This window comes from Phyllobates terribilis, unplaced genomic scaffold, assembly GCF_046119375.1.
Source record: "Phyllobates terribilis strain yellow unplaced genomic scaffold, ASM4611937v1 Scaffold_3__8_contigs__length_932513732, whole genome shotgun sequence".
Lineage (NCBI taxonomy): Eukaryota > Metazoa > Chordata > Amphibia > Anura > Dendrobatidae > Phyllobates > Phyllobates terribilis.
The window spans coordinates 877479253-877500953 of record NW_027362763.1 but is presented as its reverse complement, the minus strand read 5'-3'; the positions used below and the strand labels follow the sequence as shown (position 1 = coordinate 877500953).

The 21701-nt window shown below is 44.4% G+C and overlaps 1 pseudogene; it reads left to right on the top strand.

Annotated features, from left to right (window-relative positions):
- Nucleotides 1-327: 327 nt before the first annotated feature.
- Nucleotides 328-1292, top strand: LOC141258643 (protein phosphatase Mn(2+)-dependent 1K pseudogene; annotated as a pseudogene).
- Nucleotides 1293-21701: the final 20409 nt, after the last annotated feature.

Sequence of the window (21701 nt, the reverse complement as noted above, 5' to 3'; positions counted from 1 at the left end):
CACCTGATGCGGTTGTGCAAGCAGAGGCACAACTCCCGCTTGTAGTATGGATGAATTTGCAAAAGACTGCGGCCGACCTGGTGAGGTGGGATTGAATCCTGAGACAGGAGTATCCCACAACGAGGATGCCAAAAGGGAGAACCAGGTGATAGCGCTGTCTTTGCCACCAAGTGATATCACGGTGCAGGAACTTTAGGTTGCTCGTAAGTAAAAAAAAAATTTTATTATTCACACTAATATAAAACAATAAAACCTATATACACAATGCGTTTTGGCTGTTTGCAGCCTTCTTCAGGTGTATCTGAAAATTTTTTTACTTGCGAGCTGAGTTCCCTGCAACGATCAGAAGGAGAGCCTGTAACCCGTTGTGTGCCGGCGGCTTTGGAGAGTGAGAGAAGGGTCGTCAGTGCAGTGCGCACCGGATCACCGTTTATCCATTTCAAGTTCTTGAAGACCAGAAGTTTTATTTTCCTTCCCACATCCTTTGTAGTTGAGGAATGTTAACAGCCATCTTGGTTACATTTGTAAGACATGGAGGGTCTCGGGTGAGAAGAGGAGCGCTGCTCACGTCGCGTGTGCTGCAAGATAACGGCCGTGTTGCTTCAGCCTGCCAGTGCTTCACCGTTAACCGCAGGTCTTTTTCATCACGGTTTGACCCTGACGGAAGCGGACGACCGGCCACCTGGGACTCTTTTGGTATCTGAGACAATCGAATTGACGAGCCTATTCAGCTTCCGCCCAGTATTAAGTATGGCAAAATCATACCTCAAATCAATATGTCTAAGGTGGGCTGCTCCACTCAGATATCTAAGAGGAAAGAAAATGAAGACCACTTCAACTTTTCCAAAATAAACGATGAGGTCTTGTATTTTGCCATCTACGACGGGCACGCAGGTGCTGGAGCGGCTGACTTCTGCAACCAATACATGGCCCAGTATATCACAGACATCCTTACACAGGAGAAAGATATGGAAAAAGTGCTGATCAAGGCGTTTCTAGAAATTGATAAAGAGTTTGCAAAAATGGCTCGTCTTTCTCCTAATTCAACTGTGTTGAACAGCGGGACCACTGCAACAGTAGCCTTGTTGCGCGATGGCATTGAGCTGGTTGTGGCTAGTGTTGGTGACTGCTGGGCACTGTTGTGTCGCAAAGGAAAACCTGTGAAGCTGACTATTGACCATACACCTGAGCGAAAGGATGAAAAACAAAGGATAAAGGCAAGTGGCGGTTTCGTGGCCTGGAATAGCTGGGGACAGCCTCATGTAAATGGAAAACAATCAAGAAGTATGTAGCTGATTCACAGTACACTGATAAGGGAAAATTGAGGACTCTTTCCTACAGGCAATTACGTCAGGTTAAAAGAGCAGCAGCAAAAAAGCCTTGTCATAGCAGCAGACAAGTTTTTGAAGCTACTGGTGCCTCCAACGTCCCCCGAACCACAAGATGCAGAGTCCTTCAGAGGTTTGCAGCTGTGCGTAAGCCAACCTGTCGACCTCCTCTATCCACTGCACATAAGCAGAAACGGCTCCAGAGGGCCAAACAATACATGAAGACTGACTTCAAAACTGTTTTGTTCACTGATGAGGGACGTGCAACGCTCGATGGTCCAGATGGATGGAGTGGAGGATGGCTGGTTGATGGACACCCCACGCAAACACGGCTACAGTGCCAACAAGGAGGAGGTGGAGTAATGTTTAGGGCTGGAATCTTGGGGAGAGAGATTGTCAGCCCCTTTAGGATCCCTGAAGGAGTAAAGATGAACTCCATAATGTATGTGGAGTTTCTCAAACAGCACTTCCTGCCATGGTTCAAGAAGAAGAACCGTGTATTCCACAGCAAGATCATTTTCATGCATGATAATGCACCATCTCATGCTGCACATAACACATCTGCATCTCTGGCTGATATGGGCATAAAAGGGGACAAACTTATGGTGTGACCCCCATGCTCCCCTGACCTCAACCCCATTCAGAACCTCTGAAGCATCATCAAAAGGAGTGTCTATGATGGCGGGAGGCAGTTCACATCTAAGCAACAGCTCTGGGAGGGTATTCTGTCCTCGTGCAAAACAAATGAAGCAGAAACCATCCAAAACCTGACAAATTCAATGAATGAGACAGTTCAGAAGCTCCTTTCGAACAAGGGGTCCTATGTGCAAATGTAACATCCACTAGAATAAAGTTTTGAGTTGAAAACTGTTTGATTTCAGTTTCTAATAACTTGCTAATGCTTATAATTTCAAAAATAACAATTATTTTGTTCTTTATTAAAATGAAAAGGTTGATCGAAGAGTGTGGGGGATCTAAGAGTGTGGCAACCCAGTAGTCAGGATTACTTCGAATTCTGACAATCTGAGGGTCATGTTGCAGGTAGTTCAGCAAGAAGGCACTCATGTGTCTTGCGCATCTAGGAGACCCAAAATTATTTTCCGGGCTAGATGCAGCTAAAAATTATTATTAATTTGAAAGCTGGCGGAGCTTAGTATAGATGGCCTAATAGAATCAGTACTGCACACTGCTAGAAAGCTCAAATTATTTTCCAGCCAAGATAAAGATAAACATGATTAGTAATTTTAAATCTGGTGGAGCTTAGTATAGATGGCCTAATAGAATCAGTACTGCACACTGCTACAAAGCCCAAATTATTTTCCAGCCAAGATACAGATAAACAAGATTAGTAATTTTAAATCTGGTGGAGCTTAGTATAGATGGCCTAATAGAATCAGTGCTGCACACTGCTACAAAGCCCAAATTATTTTCCAGCCAAGATACAAATAAACATGATTAGTAATTCTAAAGCATAAAATGGTTGGTGAGGTGATTTTAACAAATCATCAAGCTTTTACTCTCCCCAGGATGACACAGGGGTAGAAAAGTCGTTTCGGATCCATGATTTGTTCATCTTTATGAACGTGAGTCTGTCTACATTATCAGTGGAGAGCCGCGTGCGCTTATCTGTCAGCACACCACCAGCAGCGCTGAACACACGTTCAGACAGAACGCTGGCTGCAAGGCATGACAAGATCTCCAAGGCGTAAGTGGCAAGCTCCGGCCATTTATCCAGATTGGAAGCCCAAAAAGAGCAAGGGTCTAGTGACTCAGTCATGGCTTCAATGTTTACTTGGAGATACTCCTGTACCATCGTCTCTAGGCGTTGACTATGTGTCAGACTTCTTGTCTCCTGTGGCCTTGCAAAGGATGGGCTAAAAATGTGGTGAAATGATTCCGCAAAATTGATGTTACCAGCAGATACTGTGTTTCTGTTACGGTTTGAGTGCTGAACACTCGACGGTCCCATGGTTGTCAAGTTGGAACTGTGAGATTCACTACGTGCACCACTGGTGTATTGTGGAAAAGCACATGTAAGATTCTGCAACAGTCTCTGCTGATACTCCTGCATGCATGCATCCCTTTCTATGGCAGAAATAATTTCTGCAAATTTACTTTTGTACCGGAGATCTAACAGTGTGGCAACCCAGTAGTCAGGATTATTTCTAATTCTCACAATTCGAGGGTCATGTTGCAGGTAGTGCAGCAAGAAGGCACTCATGTGTCTTGCGCATCTAGGAGCACCAGGTCCCTGTTGTGTTGGTGGTGAGGTAACAATCATGCTTCCTTCCTCTGTCCTCTCCCCCCAACCTCGCACAACAGAAATGTGATTAAGGTCTCCCTCATCTGATGAGTCTTCCATCAGTTCATCCTCCACTTCTTCCTGGGCTCCTGCACCTTCCTCACTAGTTTGGCTGCTACCATGCGCTCTGGTAAAACCATCTCCCCCACCCTCACATGCCTGCCGCTGTAAAGTGTAGAATTCAGTGTATATGGAGTCTTGGCATGAGTGCAAGGAAGTACAAGAAACACAGATCTTGATAAAGTAATATTCTTGTATTACATCATGCAAGCAGATGCACAGTAATATACAAGTCTCTGAGCAAAAGAGAACACCTCCTGGTGTAACTGGATTAACCCCGGATTCCCCGGAGTTGCAAAAGGCACAACAACAAAAGACAGTCTTTAAGCAATAAGCAAAGTCTCTCTTACGGGTGCTGAGAAGTCCTTTGAGTAGAGCAGTAGTCCAGTGATCCAGCAGGTAAGAAGACTCAGATCCATAAAGGGGAACTTCAGACAGGCAGGTAAACAATGAGGATTCCTCAGAGAGTGAAGCTGACTTGAAGAGCTTAGTCCAGAGGCTTCAGGAAGCAATGTTACAGACTGGCTGCAGACAGGATTCAGAAGCACTGAACTAACAGCTGAGGCTGCTTAAGTGCAAATGGCAGAAAAACAGGGTGGAGACGTAGAGGCTGAAGACTCCATTACAACTGAGGGCAAAATGGATGCACAAAACAGAAAGCAAGATGGCTTCAGGGAAAAAACAAGATCTAAGCACAACATGAAAAAACCATGATAGAAAGTCTCAGAACCTCACATTACTCCCCCCTTGAGGACGGCCTCCGGACGGCTCCGAACCAGGTTTGTCTGGGTACCTCTGATGGAACTGGTGGAGTAAACTGGAGGCATTGATGTTGTCAACTGGTTCCCAAGAGTTATCTTCCACTGAGTAGCCCTGCCATTTGATCAAGTATTGGAGACGATTTCTGTGCAGCCTAGAGTCCAGAATCTTTTCCACCACAAATTCTTCCTGTCCATAGATCAACACTGGATCAGGAGGGGAAGGAGACCATCCAAGAAACATATTAGGAACTGCTGCCTTAAGTAAAGACACGTGAAACACTGGGTGAATTCTCATAGATTTAGGAAGTTGAAGACAATAAGCCACTGTACTTATAATCTTGTTAATCTGATAAGGACCCACGTACTTTTGTCCAAGTTTAGATGATGAAATTCTTAATTTCAAATTCTTGGTTGACAACCTGACTAAATCTCCTACCTTGAAGGCTGGTGCTGGCTTTCGAAATTTATCGGCTTCTTTTTTTATACCTTTCCCGAACTGATTCCAGATTCTCCTTTAACACCTCCAGATTCTGTTGCAGGGAAGAAATTCTGTCGGCCACAGCTGGTAGAGGCGTATCTATGGGAAACCGAGGAAGAATGTTAGGATGATAGCCTAAATTGGCAAAAAACGGAGATTGCTTTGTGGAAGCGCTCTGTGAGTTATTATATGAAAACTCAGCCAATGGGAGAAGATCCACCCAATCATCCTGCAGATAGCAAAGCAGCGGAGATATTGCTCCAAGGTCTGATTGGTGGGTTCAGTTTGTCCATTTGTCTGGGGGTGAAATGCAGAAGAGAGATTAACTTTAATGTCTAAAGCAGCGCAGAAACTCTGCCAAAATTTTGAAGTGAATTGCACCCCCCGATCAGAAATGACTTCATCTGGTACTCCATGTAGGCGAAACACATTTTGAACGATTAAGTCTGATGTCTGTTTGGCAGAAGGTAAACCGGTACAGGCAATAAAGTGAGCTGCCTTTGTCAAACGATCCACCACCACCAAAAGGGTGTTTTTCCCCTGAGAGTTTGGCAACTCCACAATGAAATCCATAGAAATTGAGCCCCAAGGGCGGGATGGGATGGGCAAGGGCTGCAAAAGACCTGTAGGTGAGGAACGTGGTGTCTTGAATCTGGCGCAGACTTCACAAGAAGCAACATAATTTAGGACATCCTTCCTGTAGGTGGGCCACCAAAAGAAACGGGATAGAAACTCCTGAGTCTTTAGACTTCCTCTGTGACCCGCCATTTTAGAGTCATGAACTAAATGCAGTACTCTCAATCTGACAGTCTCAGGTATATACAAGCGTTGCCCCTGCATCCACACACCATTCTTATAAGTCAGACTTACCTCGTTAGAAGGTTGTTCTAACAAGGAATCCAGTTGATAAGCTTCCTTAATGTCGTTTAATAAATCTTGATTATGGATCACCCCCAGGACCTTGGAATCAGAAAGAATGGTCTTAGGTGTCATGATTGGAGTGGTCTCAATTGAGTGGATCCCAGATAATGCATCGGCCTTTCCATTGCGGGAACCAGGCCTATAGGAAATTACAAAATTAAATTGATTTAGAAAAAGACTCCAGTGGGCCTGACGAGGGGTCAGGCACTTGGCCGACCTAATGAATTCCAGATTGCGGTGGTCCGTCAGTACAACTATCTGCTGAGATGCTCCTTGAAGATGATGTCTCCATTCCTTGAAGGCGGCAATAATGGCCAACAGTTCTCTGTTCCCTACATCATAGTTCTTTTCTGCTGACGACAATCGCTGAGAAAAGAAAGCACAGGGATGTAAGATACTGTTCTCACCTATCCTTTGGGAGAGTATAGCTCCAATGGCACAGTCCGAAGCATCCACCTCTATTATGAAAGCGAGTTCAGGATCTGGATGCACCAAGATCGGTGCCGTCGTGAATCTGGTCTTAAAACGGGAGAACGCTTCTTGGGCTTGAGAGGTCCAGGCAAAGGTAGACTTCTTACGGGTCAGCTGTGTGATGGGTGACACTATTTCAGAAAAGTTTCTGATAAAACGCCTGTAAAAATTTGCAAACCCGATGAAGCGCTGAACCTCTTTCACATTCCTGGGCACTGGCCAGTCCTGAATAGCCTGAGTCTTCCTCACATCCATGGTTATTCCCTGTGAAGAAATTACGTACCCCAAAAATTGAATCTTAGTTACATGAAACTCGCATTTCTCAGGCTTGATATAGAGGTGGTGCAATCTTAGACGTCCCAAGACCGTTCTCACATGTTCATGATGTTCATCTATGGAATTAGAGAAAATTAAAATATCGTCCAAATAAATCACCACAAATGTATCCAAAAGATCCCTGAAGATGTCATTGGCTAAATGTTGAAATGTTGCTGGTGCATTGCATAAGCCGAACGGCATGACTTGATATTCAAAATGTCCGTAACGTGACCTGAAAGCTGTCTTCCACTCATTACCTGGCCTAATGCGGACCAGATTGTAGGCCCCACGAAGATCTAATTTAGTAAAAATCTTAGCCTGTCGTACCCTCTCCAACAATTCGGGGATCAAGGGTAGTGGGTAGCGATTCCTGATGGTGACCTTATTAAGCTCCCGATAATCTATACAGGGTCTAAGAGATCCGTCCTTTTTCATTACAAAAAAGATGGGTGCACCTGCAGGGGAAGAAGAGAGACGTATAAAGCCTTTAGCTAGATTTTCATCGATATAGTCATTCAACGCCTTTAGTTCTGGACCTGACAGAGGGTAAATATTACCAAAGGGTATTGCTGCACCTGGTAATATTTCAATTGGGCAGTCATAGGGACGGTGGGGAGGAAGCTGGTCAGCATTCTTCTTATCACAGATGTCAGCATACTCACTATACATGGGCGGCAGCTTGAAGACTGATGGTGTGGAAATTACCGGAGGGAAGCAAATCATAACCCCGGGAATTGTCTTCTTCTCCGGGAAATGCAGCTCCTTGGTTTCACAATATATTGCAGGGTTCTGAATCTGCAACCAAGGTAATCCTAAAATAATGGGGAAATGTGGAGAAGTGATGAGCATAAACGACAGTCTCTCTAGATGACCTTTCCCCATGAAAACCTTGACGGGTACCGTCTCCTGATCCACGGGTCCTGAACTTAACAGAGAGCCATACACTGTCTCCATCTGTACAGGGGTTGTCCTCTTCACAGAACGTATTCCATGTCTTTGGGCAAAGGAAATGTCCATAAAATTGCCGCTAGCTCCAGAATCAATCATAGCTGAAGTGGACACACAAACAGCATTAATCCAGAGTTTAATGGAAAGAAGACAATGAGAACTGTTCTTGTTGCAGTTCGGACGAGACACAGCAGAGGAAACCGGAAAAATTGCAGCATTGATATGTGAATCAGGCTCAGATGTGACAGAGTTTAAGTCTGAATAGTCAATATCTATAGGTGCAGCCGGGTCAAACAAGAGTTCCCGAGCCGCCATCACAGACCCCTTTTCACAGCATTCACAGTGTATAACTGCAGCAGTAGCCTTACGGGAATGGCTGGGACAGTTTATAATGAAGTGCCCGGACTTACCGCAGTAGAAACATAGATTCTCCTTCAACCGATGCTCCTTGTGTGCGTCACTGACCCGTTTCTGTAGAGAGTCCACTTGCATGGGTTCAGGTTCAGCTTCTCGAGGACTCCGAGGAACAAAGTCTCTAGTTGGAGAGGGAGGAAGGTATCTGTTAACACGATTAATTGCCGACCATCTCTCCTGTCTACGTTCTGTAAGCCGGGCATCGATCCGGATGCAGAAATTGATGAAATCTCCTAAAGCAGTGGGAGGGTCAGCACGGGCGAGTTCATCTTTAACTTCAGAAGACAACCCCTTCCGGAAAATGGATTTCTTGGCGGAGCTATTCCAAGTAGTGTCGAGGGCCCATCTCCTAAAATCCAGCGCATATTCTGCTACTGAGCGTTTACCTTGACGCAAGGTTAGCATGGCAGCTTCTGCCGTAGCACTGCGATTGGGATCATCAAACATTTGCCCCAGGGCCAACATGAAAGTATTTAGATCGTCCAGACATGCATCATTAGTCTCAATCAAAGGGTTCGCCCAAGCTAGGGCCTTGTCAGTGAGAAGCATGATTATTGTTAGTACCTTAGATCGGTCAGTAGGGTATTGTGATGCCTGGGTGGCAAAAAACAGTTTGCATTGATTGAGGAATCCCCTGAATTTTTCTCGTTCTCCGCCAAAGCGAAAAGGAGGTAACTTGGGGAGGCCCAATACCGGGGGAGGAACTTGTGCAAGAACCAACTCCTCCAGAGCTTCAGTCCGGGTGCAGAAATCTCGAAAATTTTGACCAAGCACCTGTAGGCTGTGATCGCTACGATCCTGCAGACCTGCAAAGTTCGCCTTTAAAGTCTGCAAATCAGTGAGAATTGAATTAGTCATCTCATACAATTTCTTAATGCGGGCATCAATATTCCCAGACCCAGCTGACTCCATCTTGTGGCTTATGAATCTTGTAAAGTGTAGAATTCAGTGTATATGGAGTCTTGGCATGAGTGCAAGGAAGTACAAGAAACACAGATCTTGATAAAGTAATATTCTTGTATTACATCATACAAGCAGATGCACAGTAATATACAAGTCTCTGAGCAAAAGAGAACACCTCCTGGTGTAACTAGATTAACCCCGGATTCCCCGGAGTTGCAAAAGGCACAACAACAAAAGACAGTCTTTAAGCAATAAGCAAAGTCTCTCTTACGGGTGCTGAGAAGTCCTTTGAGTAGAGCAGTAGTCCAGTGATCCAGCAGGTAAGAAGACTCAGATCCATAAAGGGGAACTTCAGACAGGCAGGTAAACAATGAGGATTCCTCAGAGAGTGAAGCTGACTTGAAGAGCTTAGTCCAGAGGCTTCAGGAAGCAATGTTACAGACTGGCTGCAGACAGGATTCAGAAGCACTGAACTAACAGCTGAGGCTGCTTAAGTGCAAATGGCAGAAAAACAGGGTGGAGACGTAGAAGCTGAAGACTCCATTACAACTGAGGGCAAAATGGATGCACAAAACAGAAAGCAAGATGGCTGCAGGGAAAAAACAAGATCTAAGCACAACATGAAAAACCATGATAGAAAGTCTCAGAACCTCACAGCCGCCTTGGTGCTGCCGACCGTCTGGACCTTGCAGATGTTAGCCCTTCCGCATACAACTCCTCCTCCTCTACTTCCTCCACCTCCTCTTGTGCCACCACCTGACTCCGAATTCTGTTTAACATGTGCTCCAGCATGTAAGTCAGCGGAATAGTCATGCTGATAATGGCATAGTCAGCACTAAACATCTTCGTCGCCATTTCAATACTGTGCAGAAGGGTGCATAGGTCCCTGATCTGAGGCCACTCCTCCAGCGTGATTTGCCCCACCTCTGGATCTCGTTGGCCCAGGCTATACGTCACAACATATTGCACCAGGGCTTGTCGGTGCTGCCACAGTCGCTGCAACATGTGCAGAGTTGAATTCCACCGGGTAGGCACATCGCATTTTAGCCGGTGAAGTGGCAGGCCCAACGACTTCTGTAGAGATGTAAGTCGCTGAGCTGTGGGATGCGAACGGCGGAAGTGAGCACACAGCGACCGTTCCCTCTGCAGAAGGCCATCTAGTCCGGGATAGTGGGCTAAAAATTGCTGGACAACCAGGTTCAACACGTGAGCCATACAAGGCACGTGTGTGACATTGCCCCGGCGAAGGGCCGCACCCAGGTTTGCAGCATTGTCGCACACGCCCTTCCCTGGTTTCAGGTCCAGTGGAGACAACCCTTCATGAAACTGGTTCTCCAGAGCTGACTACAACTCCTCAGCTGTGTGACTTACATTTCCCAGACATTTCAAAGTAAAAACTGCCTGATGATGTTGAGCACTGCTGCCAGCATAGTAAGGAGGTGTGCAGGATCCCTTCTGCGCAGTTAGGAAGCTTGTGGTATGACCAGACAGGCTTTCGGTGCAGGTGGAGGACCGAGAGGAGGTTGAGGAGGCAGAAGCAGTGGAGGAACTTTGAGATAAAGTGGATTGACGCACAACTCATGGGGACGGCAAGACTTGGACAGCAGCCCCTTGTCCTGCTGTCACCATAGTTACCCAGTGCCCAGTCAGCAACATGTAACGCCCCTGTCCATGCCTACTCGTCCAAGTGTCTGTGGTGAAATGCACCCTGTCACACACAGAGTTTCTCAAAGAAGCGGTGATGTTGTGTGCGACATGCTGGTGGAGCGCAGGCACACCTTTCTTTGAGAAGTAGTGCCGACTGGGCATCTGGTACTGGGGCACTGCGACGGACATAAGGTCTCGAAAATCCTCTGTGTCCACCAGGCGGAAATGAAGCATTTCTGTAGCCAAGAGCTTGCAGATGGTGAAATTCAACCTCTTAGCTTTCTCATGGCTGGCTGGCTGTTGTGCTTAGACGGGGTTGAGAAGGGTGTCCCCGGCAAACTGCCGGTCTGTGAGGAAGATGCAGGCGGACATGTTAGGTTGCCTTGATCCAAAGGTGGTGATATCGATGTCGGACAACGCTCAACACCAGCTGGTGTTACCACCTCCAAAAAAAATGATGACCTGCCAATCACGCTGGCTGTTGCGGGTAAAGAGGTGGCAGGTCTGCGTCCCAAAACAGGTGTGACTGCTGTCCCCCCAGTCACAGAGGATGAAGAGGCCGCGGATGTTAGAACCCTCCTGTTAGTTTTTTCTATTTTGCTGGTCACATGACTTTTTGCATTTATAATCCAGCTCCGCCCTCCTGGCCTTGCTGGACTTCAGTGTTTCATTTACTCTTAAGCTAGCCAGGTGCCTTGTACCTTACTCTGTAGTTTGCTTGGTCTTTTGACCACTAGTATTTCTGTTTGTTTGTTTGTCTTTGCTCTGCTACAATTTCTGCTAGGAGGTGTCCAACTATATCCCAGTCCTTAGTTCTTGTAGGGACCCCTCCCTTATATCTATAGGTCTGTGTTCAGACTAGCCGAGGACTTAGACGGGTCTGTTCACAAGGAACAGGTCCCCCGCTGCATCGTAGGGAATCAGCTTAGTCCTATTGTAGGGACAGTTTTCCTATCTTTCCTTAGTGTTTGTAGCAGTTCATAACAGTAAGTCCAGCCTAAAAATAAAACACTCTAAGGAAAGAAATCCTGATTTCAGCATGGTGTCGGTTCAGGAGTTGGCTCAACGCCTGCAGGGACTGTCTTTGGAGGTGGCCGAGGTCCAGCAACACGTGAGTAGCTGTCCTGGAGCACATTTTGTCGAACCGAAGGTAGGACTGACAGATTTTTTTATGGTAAACGGCAAGATTTTTTTTCCTTTAAAAACGCTTGTTTATTATATTTTCGTTTAAGACCCAGATCCTCAGGGAATGAATCACAGCGCATTGGTTTATAATGTCACTTTTGCGCAAAGAACCACAGGGATGGGCCTTTTCTCTACAACCTAATGATCCGTGTTTTAGATCTGTGGAAGATTTTTTTTCTTCTATGGGGTTGTTGTATGATGATCCTGATCGAGTCTCATCCACTGAAACTGAATTAAGACGTTTGAAGCAGGGATCAGGTGATGTGGAAAATTATTGTACATACTTCAGAAGATGTTCGGCTGAAGTGGAATGGAATGACTCAGCATTAAAATGTTTGTTTCTTGATGGTCTAGGTGAAAGGGTTAAGGATCTGCTGATTGCCTTCCCAAAACCTGGAACCTTGCAGGAGGCAATGCAATTAGCAATACCTGTGGACAGGAGACTGCGTGCTAGGAGTAATGAAGAGAAATCTACTGCTATGGCCGCTCCTTCTTTTCAGAGAGTCTGTTCAGAGGGTGGAGAAATGATGGAGATTGGGGCGATGTCACCCCACTCTCAGGAAAAAGACCGCATGTTTGCTAAAGGATTGTCTTTTTATTGCGGTAAATCTGACCACTTTATTAAGAACGGTGTGCTTCGTTTGAACAAAGAAAAAAAAAAGAGGTCAGTTACTCCCGCATAGCTTGTTTAAACTCAAAAGGAGTATTTCTTTCTAGATGCACCTCATTCCAGGAGGAGTTGATTGAATTTCGGGTATTTGTGGATTGTGGTTCTACACTCAATGTGATTGATGAGGGTTTTTTGGAAAAATTTAAATTAGAATCCAAACTTTTGTCATCTCCTATTTCTGTAGTTGCTGTTGATGGCTCTCCCTTGAAAGGCATTACTCACAAGGTTTTTGAATTTCCCCTCACCATTAATGGTATCCACCAAGAGAATTTGGATTTGGCGGTATTAAATAATTTGCCTGCTCCAGTGGTTTTGGGGTTACCTTGGTTAAAATTGCACAATCCTGTACTGGACTGGCCTACCAATGAAATTAAGTCTTGGAGTCCTAAGTGTTATGATAAATGTTGCAACGGTCGCATTGCTGCTGTGGAAAGAGGGGAATTACCTGTACCTATTCAGGATTTTTGGAAGGTTTTTTTCTGAGGAGGAGTCGCAAGTTTTGCCTCCTCATAGGGACTATGACTGTACTATTGAGTTTGTCCCTGGAGTAACTCTTCCCAAGAGTCACTTATTTAATCTTACTATCCCTGAGAGAAAGGCCTTGGAGGAATACATACAGACAAGCTTGGCCGCCGGTATCATTAGACCTTCTAAGTCGCCTGTGGCTGTTGGATTCTTTTTTGTAAAAAAAAAGGACGGCGGTTTACGTCCATGTCTGGACTTTCGCGAAATTAATAAAATTACAGTACGCAATTCCTACCCACTGCCATTAATTCCTGACTTGTTCAACCAGTTAGTGGGGGCCAAGTGGTTCTCTAAGATTGATCTCCGGGGGGCATACAATTTGTTACGTATGAAGGAAGATGATGAGTGGAAAACTGCTTTTAACACTCCAGGGGGTCATTTTGAGAATCTGGTTATGCCCTTTGGTCTTACCAACGCACCAGCGTTTTTTCAGAACCTTATTAATGACATCCTAAGACCGTTGATCGGTAAGAATGTGGTGGTGTATTTGGATGACATTTTGATTTTTGCGCCGGATCTGGAGTCTCATTGGCAGAGCGTACGTGAGGTATTGCAGTTGTTAAGCGACAATTCACTTTTTGCTAAGCTGGAGAAATGTGAGTTCGCGGTGCAGAGAATTAGTTTTTTGGGCTACATTATCTCCAGCGAGGGCTTTGAGATGGACCCTGTGAAGGTTCAGGTGGTTCAGGAATGGCCTAGGCCTATTGGTTTGAAACCAATACAGAGATTTTTGGGTTTCGCCAATTATTACAGAAAATTCATTAAGAATTTTTCTATAATTGTTAAGCCGCTGACCGATCTCACCAGGAAAGGTGCGAATACGGTCCAGTGGATTACTGAGGCCATTGAAGCTTTTGTGTATCTCAAGGAGAGGTTCAGTTCTGCCCCCATCCTTATGCAGCCTGATGAGACCAAGCCTTTTTTGGTCGAGGTTGATGCTTCTTCGGTGGGGGGCGGAGCTGTTTTGTCTCAGGAAAACAAGGATGGAGTACATCCCTGTGCTTTTTTTTTTTTAAAAAAAAAAAATTTCTGAGACCGAACTTAATTACGATGTCGGTAATCGGGAATTGCTGGTGATTAAACTTGCATTTGAACATTGGCATCATCTCTTTGAAGGTGCTAAATTTCCCATTCAGGTTTTTACTGATCATAAGAATCTGATCTATCTTGATGCTGCCAAGCGCTTGAATGCCCGTCAAGCTAGGTGGGCACTTTTTTTTCGCGGTTTAATTTTTCTGTTACTTACATCCCGGGTACCAAGAATGTAAAAGCTGATGATTTATCTCGCAGTTTTTCGTCCATGGTTGGTACCGAGGAGGAGGATAGCATTTTACAGGAAGGTGTTGTGATAGCAGCATTGGACTCCGTTTTGGAAGATGGGATTCTGAAAGCCCAGGAGGATGCCCCATCTAACACTCCCCATGGGAGGTTGTTTGTGCCTAGGAACTTTAGGAGAGATTTGTTTGTGGAGTGTCATGAGTCTCGGTTGGCAGGTCATCCAGGAATTTTGGAGACTAAGAGACTTGTAGGTCGCAGTTTTTGGTGGCCTGGGTGGCAGAAGGAAGTCATTAAGTGGGTGCGTCAATGTACTGTGTGTGCTAGATCTAAGTCTTCACATGCTCCTGCTGCGGGGTTGCTTTGCCCTCTGGAGGTTCCTAGTGCTCCTTGGATGCATCTTGCTATGGATTTTATTACTGACCATCCTGCCTCTGAGGGTTTCACTGTTATCTGGGTGGTCGTTGACCGTTTTAGCAAGATGTGTCACTTGGTTCCCTTCATCAAACTGCCCTGCGCCAAGACACTCTCTAAGGCTTTTGTTAAAGAAATTGTCAGGCTCCATGGCTTTCCTACCGACATTGTTTCCGATAGGGGACCTCAGTTCGTGGCTCGTTTTTGGCGTGCCTTTTGTGACAGGTTGGGAGTCCATTTGTCATTTTCATCTGGTTATCATCCTGAGTCTAATGGACAGACAGAAAGAAAGAACCAGGATGTTGAACAGTTTTTGCGTTGTTTTGTGGCTGACAATCAAGAGGGGTGGTCTGAGTTTCTGCCACTGGCTGAATTTACTCTTAACAACCATACATCCTCTTCTGCTGGGTGTTCTCCTCTTTTTTGTTGTACTGGGAGACATCCGTCATTTGGGTCATTCTACAAATTAGTATCGGCTGTGCCGGAGGAGAAGAATTTTTCCGGTGATTTGGAGAGAGTTTGGACTGATGTACGTCGTAACCTTCAAGAGGCTAACAAAAAATCCAAGAGGTACTTGGACAGGAAACGTCAGGAGGTTTTGTTTGCTGTTGGTGACATGGTTTGGTTGTCCTGTAGGAATCTGCAGTTGAGGATTTCTTCTAAGAAATTGGGCCCGAAGTTTGTGGGTCCGTTTAAGGTGCTTCAGGTAGTTAACCAATCTGCTGTTAGGTTGGAGGTTCCTACCTCCTGGAAGATTAATCTGGTGTTTCATGTTTCCTTAGTGAAAAAAGCTGATGTTTCTGATAGGGACGCCACTGTCTCTGTTCCTCCGGTGGGGGAAGACGGTGAATATAAAATTTCTCGCATTCTTAATTCTAGATGGCATAGAGGGAGATTGCAGTATCTCGTCGCTTGGAATGGTTTCGGTCCCGAGGATAACTCCTGGGTAAGGGCGGATGATGTCTCTGCTCCTAGACTTGTCAGAGCATTTCACAGGAGGTTTCCTGATAGACCTGGGCCTGGAGGATCCGGAGGATCCTCATAGAAGAGGGGGTACTGTTAGAACCCTCCTGTTAGTTTTTTCTATTTTGCTGGTCACATGACTTTTTGCATTTATAATCCAGCTCCGCCCTCCTGGCCTTGCTGGACTTCAGTGTTTCATTTACTCTTAAGCTAGCCAGGTGCCTTGTACCTTACTCTGTAGTTTGCTTGGTCTTTTGACCACTAGTATTTCTGTTTGTTTGTTTGTCTTTGCTCTGCTACAATTTCTGCTAGGAGGTGTCCAACTATATCCCAGTCCTTAGTTCTTGTAGGGACCCCTCCCTTATATCTATAGGTCTGCGTTCAGACTAGCCGAGGACTTAGGGGGGTCTGTTCACAAGGAACAGGTCCCCCGCTGCATCGTAGGGAATCAGCTTAGTCCTATTGTAGGGACAGTTTTCCTATCTTTCCTTAGTGTTTGTAGCAGTTCATAACAGCGGATGCACAATATGTGGCAGACGATGGTTGGCCCGGCCGGCTAGGCCGCGTTGTAGCACAGTGAGCTTCCCACTGCAACTTATGCTTCATGTCCATGTGCCGGTTCATGCATGAAGTACTCAAACTATGTATTTTTTGGCCTCTACTTAGCTTTTGCTGACAAATGTTACAGATAACACGAGTTGGGTCATCTTTATCGATCTGAAAAAATGCCCAGGCTATGCAAGGCTTAGCACCCATGCGACCTGAAGAGCCACCACGACTTGTCGTCAGAGGCAGAGTTGTGTTTGAAGATGCAGTTGTTGACGTGCTTCCAGTACTACGTCTCTGTCCAGGAAGGCGCAACCTCACCTCGTCGTCACTAGCATCCTCCTCCACCTTCTCTGCTGACCTCATCTCTTGGCTGACTGTGGGTTGACAGTAAGTGGGATCTCCAACCTCATCATCATCACCCTGTGTGTTATCACACCCGTCGTCCTCAGAGCCAACCTGTTCCTGCCCTGACATAAAACTAAAGTTGTCGCTCCAATCAGGTATTTGAGTCTCATCATCGTCTTCCTCATTGTCTCCACCAACAGGAGTTACAGTTTGGGAACGAGGGTCTACATTATGGTCAGAACCTTCTGCGTCTGGTCCTGGATCTGACTCATAAAGATATTCTGAGCATCAGTGCAGATCATTTCCTCGTCTGGATTCACAGAAGCTCTGGAGCCGACCTCTGATTCCCAGGCTATAGTATGAGTAAACAGCTCTGCAGCCTCAACCATCTGTTCTACCCCATACTCAGACGGGCAGCTAGAGACTTGGGAGATGTGAGGAAGCAAGTGCGATTGGGGTGACACCTCTGAGGACTGGAGTATTTGTGATGTTGAAGTTGAGGTGGAGGAGAGCCCACTTAAAGGAGCACTTTATATCCGTTGAAGCACCTGCTCATCTGGAATTTGTAGCGATTGGCGTGGCCGTAAGAAAGGGATCTTATCACATTGTCCGCTAAAGGAAGTAGACATTTTAAATTGGCTAGAAGATGGGCTTTCTTCTGCAGATGTTACTGTTGCTTTAACACCTACCCCACGGACACAACCTTTTTTCCCCTTCCCAACATGCATATTCCCCTTTCCACCAGCAGCAGGCCTTTTTCCACTCATTTTCGTGGTTAACTAATTCACAACTCTGGAGTTGTTTGCACAAAAAAACAATGGATGGGAACCGAGCAGTATTGGCTGGGTTAGATGCAGATAAAAATGATATTGAATTTGCAACCTGATGGAGGTCAGTATAGATGGACTAATAGAACAAGTCCCACACACTGCTACAAGCTGAAATATTTTTTCAGAGCTAGATGCAGAAAAAATTATATTGAATTTGCAACCTGATGGAGGTCAGTATAGATGGACTAATAGAACAAGTCCCACACACTGCTAGAAGCTGAAATATTTTTTCAGAGCTAGATGCAGAAAAAAATTATATTGAATTTGCAACCTGATGGAGGTCAGTATAGATGGACTAATAGAACAAGTCCCACACACTGCTAGAAGCTGAAATATTTTTTCAGAGCTAGATGCAGTAAAAAATTATATTGAATTTGCAACCTGATGGAGGTTAGTATAGATGGACTAATAGAACAAGTCCCACACACTGCTAGAAGCCTAAATATTTTTTCAGAGCTCGATGCAGAAAAATATTATATTGAATTTGCAACCTGGTGGAGGTTAGTATAGATGGACTAATAGAATGATGCTATGCCCAAAAGGTTTTACTTCACTAGGTGCAGTAAAAAAATGTGTATTCTATACACAGGTGGTGTAGCTTGCAACACAGATAGGCTACTCCACTGACTAACACACTCTGCAATAGGCCAAAAAGGATTTGCTTTGCTAGATTTAGCCAAATGCTGTGAAAAAAACTTGCACAGCGCTGGCACAGACCTGCCTGGCAAAAAGTGATAGGAACTGATGTAACCTAGCCCTGAAAAGGACTGCAATTACAATTAGTCTTTACTCCCAACCTATCTATTTAAGAGCACAGACCTGCCTGATAAAAGTGATAGGAACTGATGTAACCTAGCCCTGAAAAGGGCTGCAATTACAATTAGTCTTTACTCCCACAACCTATCTAAGAGCACAGACCTGCCTGATAAAAGTCGTAGGAAATGATGTAACCTGGTCCTTAAAAGGACTGCAATCACAACTCTTCCCTACTCCCACGCTATCTGTAGATTTGTGGGAAAATTGGCTTGAAATTAACAAAGTATAGCGCGCACAGCAACAGCGGTGCCGTCTAACACGCAGCTGCAGCAGTGAGAAAATGGTGGCGACGGGGAAAATGGCTGGGTCTTATAGGGCAGGGACATGTGACATACACAGCCAATGACACATGCCCTTGCTTGTGTGAAAAAAAGCAGTTCGCTCCGTGTGTGCGCTGCTGATAGGCTGACAGACTGCACCTCCCCACTGTAAATGCGGGAAAGAGAAAAAAAAATGGAGATCTTCATTATTCCTGCAGAGATCCATCCCCTGCCCCTCCCCCCACCCCACTGTACACTCAACATGCGTATTAACATTAATTTTCAGCATTACTGAGAAAAAGTCCAGTTATGATTTTGGTGCACGAACAGTTATCGAACATAACCTCGAACAGCCGAATTTTTTTCAAATCGTTCGTGTTCGCCGAACGGCTCGAACACCGCCCAAAACAGCTGGAATTTGAGATTGGCGAACAGTTCAAGTCGAACACCGCTCATCTCTATTCATAAGCTGCTGGGTGCTGATTTCTGTATGTGTGATAAGTGGGGGTGGCAGATGAGGACAGCAGATCATCAATGGGGATGTTAAAGTCCACCATAATGAGATTAGGAATGTCAAAGGATCGAAAGTATGGAAGCCAGGTGGCAAAGTGATCCAGAAGCTGATGGGAGGAGCCCAGGGGGTGATAGACAACCGCCACTTGCAGGGAGGAGGGTTTAAGAGTCTATTGGTGTGGACTTCAAAGGAAGGAAACATAAGTGAGGGTATGGGGGGTAACCTGGAAAGCACATTGTGGTGAAAGGAGCAGACCAACACCTTCACCTTGTCTGCTCTCAGGTCTGGGGGTATGAGAAAATTGTAAAAATTATAGCCCAACTAACCACAAAGCAGCAGTAGTGGTGGTGTCAAACTGCTGGACCCAGGTTTCAGTGAAAGTCAGAAGATCAAGGGAATTGGAAAGGAAGAAGTCTTAGATGATGAGGAGTTTTTTGCACGCTTACCGTGAGTTCCAGAGGGCACAATTAAAAGAGAGCAGGTAGACCTATTAAGTCACCTGGATTGTACATTATGTTTACCTCCTTGATTATTATAGGTGGCAAGTGAGGTCACCTGTGTTCTTAGTCACTCTCATGAGTTGTAATACCAACAAAAAGTCTATGATAATCAAACCTTAGTTACATTATATTCCCATGATTGCTCCTAGTCCTAAGTAATTACTTTAATATGCCTAATAATTATATTTGGAATAAGAGTCAGCACTGCATAAGTAACAGTAACTAACCAACATGTAAAGGATCAGGTATCAAACACCTCTACATGTGTTTTTCCCTGTTTCTTCAAGGGATATGTGTGAATGCTCCCTTAAGAAGCAGGGCAAAGCATGTGTAGTGTTTGATACTTGATCCTTTTCATATTGAGGAGTTCCTTTGTTACTTAATACTTATGCTATGCAATGCTGAATCTGATGCCACATCGTATGATTGTATTATTCTCGTTGTTGCAAGGCATTTTCTTCCTTGATGTCTGCCACCCTATCTGTGCTATTGTATCTTACCTTGTCTATCAATGGTGCTTAAAGGGCCAGTGACTTTTTGTAGGCTACCTGTGATTTGCCTGCCTATTTTTTTTATAGCATCTGTTTCATTATACTTATTTAATAATATTATGCTTTAATTGGATCAATGTCTCTATTTTGTGGTTTTGGTATAATTATATGCGTTGTAGCCCTCAAGAGACCCTTCTCTGTGATATATTTTAAACTAGTTCAGACTTTCAGTAGAAACTGTAGCTCAAGTCAACCCAGTTCAAAGCTCTGTCTAATTAGGAAAGGACAAATAGTTTCTCAGTACTTTCTATACGTTTTTAAATATTAATATCGGAAGATTAAGGGATATGAACTTACTGTATCTGCTAATGTACAATGTGCCTTCAAATTAGATGCTATAAAGAAAAATCTGGTTGAATCTTTAAACCCCTTTCCCACCGAAGGTTGTTTGCACGTTAATGACCAGGCCAATTTTTACAATTCTGACCACTGTCACTTTATGAGGTAATAACTCTGGAACACTTCAATGGATCCCACTGATTCTGAGAATGTTTTTTCATAACAGATTGTACGTCATGATAGTGGTAAAATTTATTTGATATGACTGGCATTTATTTGTGAAAAAAACGGAAATTTGGCGAACATTTTGAAAATTTTGCAATTTTCAAATTTGAATTTTCATGCCCTGAAATCAGAAAGATATGTCACACAAAATAGTTAATAAATAATATTTCCCATATGTCTACTTTACACCAGCACAATTTTGGAACCAAAATTTTTTTTTGCTAGGAAGTTATAAGGGTTAAAAGTTGACCAGCGATTTCTAATTTTTCCAACAAAATTTTACAAAACCATTTTCTTAAGGACCACATCACATTTGAAGTGACTTTGAGGGGCCTTTATTACTGAAAATACCCAAAAGTGACAACATTCTAAAAACTGCACCCCTCAAGGTGCTCAAAACCCCATTCAAGAGGATTATTAAACCTTAAGGTTAATTTTGGAATGAAGAAGAAAACAATGGACATTTAACTTTTTGTTCACTAAAATGTTAATTTAGACCCAATTTTTTTTATTTTTGCAAGGATAACAGGAAAAAATGGACCATAAAATCTGTTGTGCAATTTCTCCGATACCTTATTTGTGGGGGAAAACTACTGCTTGGGCGCACAGCAGGGCCCGGAAGGGAAGGAACACTATTTGACTTTATGAATGTAAAATTTGCTTGAACAATTAACGGACGCTTTGTCGCATTTGGGGAGCCCCTGATGTGCGTAAACAGTGGAAACTCCCCACAAGTGACACTATTTTGGAAACTAGACCCCTCAGGGAACTTATCTAGATGTGTGATGAGCACCTTCAACCCCCAGGTGCTTCACAGAAGTTTATAACGTTGAGCCGTAAATATAAAATTTCCATATTTTTCCCATGAAAATGTTTTTCAGCCTCCAATTTTGCAATTTCATAAAAGTAATAGGAGAAATTGCACCATAACATATGTTGTGCAATTTCTACTGAGTAAGCCGATACCCCATATGTGGGGGAAAACCACTGTTTGGGTGCACGGCAGTGCTCAGAAAGGAAGGAGTGCCATTTTGCTATTTGAATGTAAAATTTGCTTGAATAAGTAGCAAATGCCATGCCGTGTTTGGGGAGCCCCTGATGCACTTAAAAAGTGGAAGCCCCCACAAGTGACCGCATTTTGGAAACTAGACCCCTTAAGGAACCTATCTAGATGTGTGGTGAGAATTTTGAACCCTCAAGTGTTTCACAAAAGTTTATAATGCAGAGCCAAGAAAATAAAAAAACACTT